Source organism: Alligator sinensis, unplaced genomic scaffold, assembly GCF_000455745.1.
Source record: "Alligator sinensis unplaced genomic scaffold, ASM45574v1 scaffold55_1, whole genome shotgun sequence".
Classification (NCBI taxonomy): Eukaryota; Metazoa; Chordata; order Crocodylia; family Alligatoridae; genus Alligator; species Alligator sinensis.
Window position 1 is genome coordinate 1890532 of NW_005842224.1, and position 9677 is coordinate 1900208.

The 9677-nt window shown below is 42.5% G+C and overlaps 1 long non-coding RNA gene across 1 annotated transcript in view; it reads left to right on the top strand.

Moving 5' to 3' along the window:
- LOC112550848 overlaps positions 1–9226 on the top strand; it is an 11046-nt gene extending 1820 nt beyond the window's left edge. The window contains exons 3-4 of the long non-coding RNA XR_003094899.1: positions 758–866; positions 8810–9226. This is a non-coding gene — a long non-coding RNA (uncharacterized LOC112550848). The remainder of the gene's footprint in view (positions 1–757; positions 867–8809) is intronic.
- The last annotated feature ends 451 nt before the right edge of the window (positions 9227–9677 follow it).

The following is a 9677-nucleotide window of genomic DNA, read 5'->3' on the forward strand; positions in this document are numbered from 1 at the left end:
GGAAAGAGGTGTGACCTGGCCCTACAGGGCAGGGAGTGGAGTGCGCCGTGGCCCTACAGGGTGTAAAGGGATGCAGCCTGGCTCCAACTGGGCATGCAGGGCTTGGGGTTTTCAGATTTGGCGGGGGGAGGATGGCTTCATTAATGGCTGCTGCTCCCCCGTCGCCAGATTTCCTGATCTGTGGGGAGCCCCTTGGGCCAGATGTGATGGCTCCATGAGCCACATTTAGCCTGCAGGCCGGAGGTTGAGTATCCCTGTTCTAGGGCCAGTGATTCTCATGATGGTTGCCATGGTGCCCTGGGATGTCTTGAGGTTCTTTCAAGCGTGATGCAGAGGGCCATGCAATGTTAGCGCTTTTAGATGTGCAAACATGATTTACAGATAAACCCAGTTTTCAAACAGGAATCCATGGTGTTACAAACATTCTGACCTGTTGTGATCTTTCTGAGTTTTTTGCACCAGAAGAGTTGCTCTGTTTTTCATAGTCAAAAAAAAAAAAAAGAGTGAAAATTAAGAGCTGGCATTTTCTGTGGGGTGCTCCAAGTCTATTGAGGAGTGCCTTGAGTATAAAGAAGTTGAGAAACTCTAGTCAATTCAGACATGTACTCGTGCCAGTTGTACTTGCAACAAATACAGTATTTGGCACATACATGTCTAGTCTAGTCTTGAAACTGAAAAAAATTATAGATCCTGTATGAAAATCACTAATCTACTTGTAATGTTAATCATGCTTTTAATTCTTTATTTTTCATTGTAGTATTAGCCATTTTTCCCATGGTTCTGGCAGTTAAAGTTGAGTTGTGACTATGGCTCATCGGTTTTCAAAAGAAGAACTAGATGAGCAATTTGAACAGTTTCTGAAAGAGGTATGTTTATGCTTTATCAAAAGATTGTTAACATTTCTTTGGGTTTTTCTTCCCCTTTCTCCATTCAAACACACAGAAACTTCATTGTTGGGTATGGATAGAGTGTGAGAGGGACAAAATGAAACTTTTATGTTGAATAATTTCTCAAATATATATTATGTTGTGACCTTGCAAAGACTTACATGTCTGCTTAAGTCAAATCACACAAAAGGACCACTGAAATTAATGGAATACTTTTGTGTATAAAGTTAAGTGGATAGTTAAATCTTTTCCAGAATTGGGCACTTTTTTGCTTCTTTTCTACATGACTATATTTCAAACTAATTGTGATCAAGGTATTACATTTAAGATCTGTACTTTGCTGTTATAGAAGAGATTGAAAATTGACCTGCTTGGTTTATAATATATAGGAGGAGATCAAAAGTAACTTTCCTCATGTGTATATAACATTGCAAATTACATTTAAAATTGCTTTAACTGTGCTAAATAATACTGTATAGAAATAAGCAGTGTGAGCAGGGGATGGCCCTATCATGGGTAGTATAAAAGGCTAAGTGCTTGGATCTGGCCCACAGTGGTACAGGGGGATTGGCAGCATATAGCTCAGACCAGCGTATCCCCACCTCTGCCCTGTGTTGTGACACTGATTTCGTCTTCCCACCCAACCCTGCTGCAGTGCCCTCTCTGCCAGTCTCCCTCACCTCCTGTGGCACATGCCCCTTGCTGTAACTACCAAAGTTGCCTCTCCCACCACCTTCCACAAGCCACCAATTCCTGTCCCTAAAAGCAGGGAGGAAGTACCAGCAGGCAGCAGGGGTGCTGCAGAGGGGAGTGGCAGCCAGCCAAAGGTGGTGGCGCAGTTGGAATCGGCAGCCCGTGGTAATGGCTGGGTTGCTGGAAGCTGCTCTCCGCTCTGAAAAGTTTCTGGTTCCTGTTGTAGAGTTGCAATAGTCTGGTTGCTTCTTCCCAAAGCTTTTTGATTTTTCATAGGCAGGTCTCTCTCTCTTCCTGGAAGGGTGCAGCTAGCTACAGCCATAGGACAGGTGTACCTTTACTGAGTAGCACTAAATGGAGAGCCTGGGAAACTAACGTGATGTTTTAAGGCACAGCTCCAACTCAGAACTTAAAGCCAAATCTCTTTCTTTTCATGGCATTGGTGAAAATTGACAGTAACTACAGTGAAGATCAGTGGAATTATTGATGTAAGTGAGAAGAGAGTTAGACCTGCATTTCTCTGAGAATTATTTTACTTGTTATTACAAATAAAACAGGTAATTACTACAGCTCAAAGCAACTAAAGTAGCAGAAGAAGACAGGAGAAAATAACCTGTTCCTTAATTTTATTTTATATGTGCATCTGACAGAATTCTGTGGATGGTCACTTTCACTTTATTCTGTTTCATCTGAAATGCTCTCAAAATTGAAAACACTTGAGTTGGAAAATACTCTTCAAATATTATTTTACTTCAAATGAGTTTCTGAGATAAGTCTGTCACAGGGTATCCAAAATTTTTTTTTTAAATACCCTACTCTGTAGGCAGTCTGCCCATCTCTTGCTTACCACACCTTGAAGTTAGTTGATATACAGAATGTGGGAGGCTACACTGATCTTATTACAGTGACCACCTGGATTGTGGTCTTGGCCTTATGGGCCAGTTGCATGGCTCCATACCTCCCCTACACCATGCCCCAGGCCTCACAGATGGTATTCTTACAGATGTTCTACCACTTGCTGATGCATCCCTTGTCTGGGTCTTCCAACCCCTTGGCTTCTCACCCCCACTTTGGGCCTCAGACCTCTCAGTCTGACAGTGCAGCTCCTTCCTGGGTTGCCAAACCCCTCAGTCTCTCTTCCAGCCCCTCTCTGGGTCTTCAGACCTGTCAGTCTCATACTCCCTGGGCTAACAGGTCCCTCAGTGTCTCCTGCCCCTCTCTGGGCTGCCAGCCCCTTTTGGTCCCTCATCCTGGACCAGTATTAGTTTTCTACTTTCCTGGCCACTCTCCAGGCCTTTGGACTTGTCCGGTCCTGTGCTCTATTCCCGACCCCTTCTAGTCCCACTATACTTGCTGGGCCTCACTGTATGCCTCAGATCCCTTGCCTCAGGACTGATTTCCTACCTGATCTTACTTGTCCCCCTTTTGGCTCTCCTTAGATGTCCTATGCTCCTCCTGCTAACCACTGGGCCCCCTAGCCCTGGCTCCATCTCCCAGCTGAATTCTCCATGTCTGGCCCCCAGCTCACTCTCGGACGCCTTTCCTTGATCCTTCCTCCTCAGATGGCCTAGCACAAGCCATCACCATGCCAGGCTGCATACTCCTTGACTCTCTTCTCTCAGCTGTGGCCACACAAGGACCTTCAGCCTCTCTTAGGCCTTGTCCCTGCCTCAGGCCAGTCAAGAATTCCAGGCTCTCCCAGCTCTGGCAGTCTTTGCCATGGTCTATTTCACTCTTCAGCCCCTCTTGGGCCCTGGCCCCACACAGGCCAGTTGAGATTCCCAGGGTCAGTCCTCCAACTATCAGCCCTCTCCTCTCTGTGGGTCCACCCTCTTGGGCCTCTCCATAGATCACTCCCTCTCTCTGGGCTTGCCTTGAGCCCTCCATAGGTCTTCTTTAATGCAGCTGCTTCCTTCTCTGAGCTCACCCAGACCCCTCAATAAGCCCCTGTACTCTGCCCCACTCTTTGGGTTCACCCAGATCCCTTCACTAGATCTCCCAAACACTCAGTCCCTCTCTCAGAACTCATCTGGCCCTTGAATAGGCCCGCAGACTCAGCCCCTCTCCCAGGGCTCACCTGGCTTCTCACTAGGCCCCTCTGCATTCAGTCCCTCGCTCTCTGGGCTCATCTGGCCTCTCACTAGGTCCCAGGCACTCAGCTCCCTTCTCAGGGCTCTGGACCCCCACACTGGGTCCCCGAGGAACCTCCTCCACCCTCTTAGTTCCTACCCAAAACTGTAGATCTTATTCTCCTTGCTGGCATTCAGGAGCAGCAGTCTTCCTGCTGGGTGATGTTCTTTCACCAGCTCCTAAGATGTTACTGCCAGCCCTGCTCTCAGGATCTGGGCTTATATTTTGGCTACACCCAGCCCTCTTCCAATCAGGTGACTCCTTTACTCAGCTCTAGCCTCACCTGCCAGCCCCCTGGGTCAACTGATCCTGCAGTTAGCCCTGACCCCCACCTGCCAGTCACTCAGCAGGCTACCTGATCTCTTAAAGTAGCAGGCACATCAAGTGCCCTGCCACAAAGTCAACAAGTGGATTTTGCCAAGAAAAAGTATTTTTATGTTGCATTGATGTAATCTATATAAAACAGATTGTGTCAAGATTTAAAAACATTTAGGTTTGCTCAAGTGCATATACCACCAAACCAACCATAAGGGCCTAGTAATTCTTAAGTTTTCAACACACTAAAAACATACAGCTGGGATTTCATCTATTCCGCGTGACGTCACCCACATCCAACATGCCTTATATGCATGCTGCCTCACTTTATACCTGGAAGAAAATTTGCAGCCTTTTACACTGCCCATGATAGGGCTAGGAAACACATTTTCTACTCGCTTAGAAGGTTGAATGGGTGCTGTTAGATAGCTATTTAGTTGACAGATACATTTGTGTTGGGTGTTGTAATGGAATAGTAGAAATAGTTTTAATATTTGTTAGTAGTTTGAGGAAGCAGTATGATGTAGAATTTTTACTGAGAAGTACGATGGTGAGATTTTGTTTTTTTCCATAGCTAATGCTTGTGCTTGGGGTTAGAGCTGCTTGTTTTGCTTGGAGTGAAAGACTGTCAAAAAGGCAAATCACAGTTGAAGATTACAAGGCTTAGGGTCTGGCTTTTTATTAGGTTAGTATATGCACTTGACTGATATTACCTAACTTCTAGTGAAGGCTTTGGAAAAATTTCCCAGACTTTTCATCAACAATGGCTTGATATTTAGCTTGATAACTATCACTGATTTAAGCATGGTGTTCTCCCTGTATTCATAATTCCTCTTTATAAGTTGGTTGCTGTATGGTTTCACTTGTTTCTCATGACCAACAGCAAATGCTTGTTGTCATCCCTTTGGCCGCTATGCACAAGTGAACTTGTCTCACACCTCTGCATTCAATCCCTGCTCCATTTCAAGGCCTCACGTGGTCTCTTTTTGCATTGTGACACCCACCTACCCACACCCTAAGTTCTTATCAAACCTCCTCATATGTTCTCTGGGTGTTCTTTCAATGATCCTCTGTCACCCAACATTGATTCCACTGTCACCCTAGTTGCTTTGTTTTAGGTTTCATGAGTACTGCAAGTGGAGCTCTGAAAGCCATGTGTGGTCCTAGAGTCATGTGATAATTGCTGTTTTAGTCATATACTTGGGCATCTGAAAGCAGAGTTTGTTTCAGAAGGGGAAGCTTATTCACTTAATTGAAAAACCTGCCAAATAATATTGGAAAGATAAACATTAATTATTAAAGGAGTCTTGATTTTTTTTTTTCAAAAGATTGTGCATATAAAATAACGTGTCTCGTATCAGTTCACTTGAAAAAAAAATAATGTAAAATTTCCAATAAACACGGCTTTGAAGTATTTTATTTAAATGATTGCAACATTCTTAAGCTGAGAACAGTTAACATTTTAAAGCTCCAATCCTGCAATTCCTGGTACATTGCTTAGCTTGAGTAGTCCTATTGACTGTGCATGGTAGCATATTAAGCTTGTGTATAAAAAGAAGAATTGTTCTGAATTTAGTTAACGTACAACAAGAAAAAAAAAAAATCAGAATCATTACTATTTAGCCAGAGGAAAAGTGACTTTCCACTGTATCATTTCAGTGTTGTGGGGGTGTGCAGTGGGAACTAATACTGAGAATTCAGCTGGGTGGGGAATAGAGGGTTTTTTTTATTATTATTACTATTTTCAGTAAATCTTAGGGATAAGACAACTGACATGGTGGGAAGACATGCTAGACTTTTTTATGTATGTCAATGTTTTCTTTCCCAGCTGTAACTTTACTATTTGAAGTAGACAAGATGACTGGACATAGAAGGTTTCCAGATCTCAATCACAACAGCTGGGGTTTTTAGTTTCTGTAGTTATGATACTCCAAGGAATATAAGCATTGTCCAAGTCCCGCTTGCTGAGTAGAGGATACAGTTAGTCATAAAAGAAACAGCAAGTGATAACAGAACTTTCATGAAGAACCTGTCAGTAACTCCTAGCTAGAGAGAAGTGCTTCATCCTCATGGACTCTTCTCTCCATCCTTCTGGGACAGTGATACCATAATACATACCTGTGTAGTGACTAGTACAAGGAAATTATTTGGGTTATTATTTATAGGGAACATAATAAAAATTTAAAGCTGTTTTATTCTGAGCTAGTGAACAACTCTGCATAAAAAGCTTAAATCATGTGGGGGGTTTTAAAAGCATCACAATTTACAAATGACGTTTCATTAGCTTGCCTAAAATTCATGTTGCAAGGCTGATAGTTATTAGGCTGTCTTTCTGAAGCCTAATGAAAATCTGATAGATGGATTTTTATTTTTGTAAAACTTTTTTTTAGTTCTCAAGAACTTGTTAAGAGCTAATGATGTGGGCTAGAAGTATTAGCTAGAATACCTGTTGTAGAATATTCTATTGTCTTCCTGTGCTGTTGTTTTTGTTAGCAGTTACTAAATGTTTATTAATTTTAGACGGTTCATATTTGATTTATGGCTGTTCTCAGTAGGACCATTTACATTTGTTTAGCTCTTAATGTAAAGTGTAGGTCAGATTTTATGGTAAAACCATTGCTTGTAATAATACTCATAATGGACCACAGAGGATCTTATTAATGTTAATAACCCTTTGGTTTCATACACATTAAATACACAGACCCTGGTTGATTCCAGTATCAAGATTGCACTCTTAAAATTGTCAAAGGTTTTTGAAATGTAAGAGTTAAAATTTCCACAGCTGTATAACCTTGCATGTATACCTTGTGTATACATCCTATAAGTCTTTGATTTCCTGGCTTTTGCTAACTCTTAACAGTAAAGTTTTAACGGATACACGCCTTAAAATTTAATTGCTGCAACTTTTTAAATTAACCTTTCCAAAGTTTGTTTTTTTTAACCTAAATTATTGTGTAGAGGAAAAAGTAGCACATTAAACCCATGCTGCATTGTCTCATTTGATTCTCCGCTTGTCATAAGTGGAGTGAAACTCAGAACCAGTTGAGTGTAATACTGTATTTACTCAAATCCAAGAGGCGGTGTTTTTCCTCAAATAGCATTGTGGGGGGAAGCCTTGTCTTAGTTTAGTACCAGCCCAGGGCTCCACTCCAGCTTCAGACTTGGTCTTGGGACTGAAGCCACAATTGAGCTTCTGCATGTCCTAGGCGTGGGTGGCTCATGGGCAGGGGAGTGTGGCGGGGACCACGCAGTAATGAAGATCTGTGGTGGGTGTGGGAGGAGTGTGGGTAAGGGGAACATGGAAGAAATTCATCGGGGGGGCACACATGAGGAAGACCCTGAAGCCTGCCCTCTCCACCACCCCAATCCTCCCCAGATTACCTTAGGCTCTGGCTCCAGATGAGCACAATGCTGCTACCACTGTTTTTGAGAGCTGCTCCAAAGGTAACCAGTGGGGTGGGGACGGAGGTGGTAGGAGGCAGGCACTGGGAGGGGAAGACAGGCACTGTGGGGGGGAAAGGGGGAATGCAAGTGCCAGCTAGCCCTACACTGGAGCACCCTCGTGCCCCAGCCAGCCCCTCTGCAGCACCTTGAGCCAAGTCAGAGCAGCTCTGGGCTGGTAGGAGTTTATTGCTCCGTGTTAATTGCCCGTGTAGATGTGCCCTCTATGACTAACTAGCAATCATGCGTGGACACCAGGCTGATTGAACTGGGGAATAGTTGCTCAGGCATATTGCCTTGCAAAATTAATTTTCAAGAACATAGACAGTAGAATTTGCAATTCTGACCCACATCAGGAACCTTGATGCCTGAGTGGTCATCCCAGAGGTAAAAGGCAGGGACTTACCTTTGGGATATTATAGTAGTGGGTCCTGCAGGGACACTCTCAAGCACACTCTGTCATCTCTTTTTCGCTTGTTCCAAATCTGAGAATGTTGTGGTGAAGCCACTTCAGTGCTGTTCTTCTGTTTCCTTTCAAAACCCTGGTCTCCAGCATGCTTTTGAGGGTGGCTGCTGGAGATGGCCCCAGCATATGTGGAGCATGCAAGTGGGAGCTGGTAGGTAGAGTATGCTTAGGAACATCCCTACTAGTACATGCAGGGGTCCAGTGTAGTCATACCCTAACTGTGCTGCTCAGGTGCTAATTAAGGACAGTTGTGCAGTTTCTGCTGTATGCTGTGGCCTGAGAGAATGTGGCTAGGATCTGATCCATTTTTTTTATTTTAAAGTAATTGCTGCAAATAAGTCCTTTAACTGTCACAAAGAGTAAAATCCAAAAGGCTGAGCATATTGTTCATTTGTACTTGTCTGCTACTGAGCAGTTAATTTTTACAATTCCTATTAAAGCCAGAATTTTTATAGTATACGGGCCAGGCAAAATGTTTAGGCCATACTCCTTCCTCAGCAAGAACATTTTTGAAAAGCAACTGGGAAACATCTGTGACACCTTTCCAATAGTAACTGATGAGCCAACCCATAGCACTTAAGAGGCAACCAGTCACCTACTGAATTTATGTCCACAAGCTGTATTTGTAAATTAAGTAAACAGTGGTATAGTTGATCAGCAGATAGGCTGGTCAGAATAAGCTTCTGGACTGGCTATGTAGAAATAGTGTGAATTAACTTTCAGTCATGTTCAAAACCAAATGGAAATGTTGTCTTATTTTTTTTATAAGGAGCCGTGGTCCTTTAAAAATAAATAATTGAAACACAGGAAACCTTGAAGTATAACCAAAATTTATCTGTCTGGAGAGCTCTCTTAATCCTGTGTAATTTTTATTCAGTCTCTTTCAGATGATTCGTTTGGACATTCAAAAGAAAAGTCCAGTGTTCTTGAGACACTGGGGAAACCCAGTAGGAAAGAATCGAAAAAAAAAGATGCTGTGCCATGGTGGATAGCTGAGGATGATTCTGATGATGGTGGTAAATATTGTGTGTGCACATATCTGTATAACTTCTTGGTTTTTTCTGCCACAGGGTGTCAGTAAAGATCTTTCTTTCTTTCTTTCTTTTTTACATTCAGAGTAGCATTGATAAAACATGTAGGTCAAAAATACTTGCATCTTTAACATATTAGTGTGCCTGTTTGCTGAAAGGAAAACTAAGCAAATGTATGAAACACTTGCATTTAAATCTTGATCTGAAGGAAGATTCAAGCTGTAAACTAGATCTTCTCTACTGTGTTGTTTCTTTTTTTTGTTGATTTGAATCTGTTAAACCAATGAGATCGATATACCAAATAAGATTCATTTTGTGATGCAAAACATGCTAATTAGAAAATAGGGGTATCAGTTACACTTTCCTAAATGTTAATCTGATGTTGCATCAATAATGCATACACTTATTCAATATTTGTAGAACTCCCATTTTTTAAAATTGAGAGAGGAAAAAGATACAATTTTAAAAGGGCAAGGTTTCTATTCTTGATAGATATACTTCAGATAAAAGCACAGAGAATTAAATGGGCTGGACATAATTGTGAGAACTGACAAGAGAAGGCATGTGAGGCAGGTTTTGGAACATACTCAATAGGTGCCTGGCTGTCTGCCTGTTGAGTTCCACAGGTTAGTCTTCTGTGCTTGGTTTGTCAGATACCCCTGGAATATTATCTTGGATGTTTTCCCAATAGTTTTTCAAAAGCAGCTGCAGAAA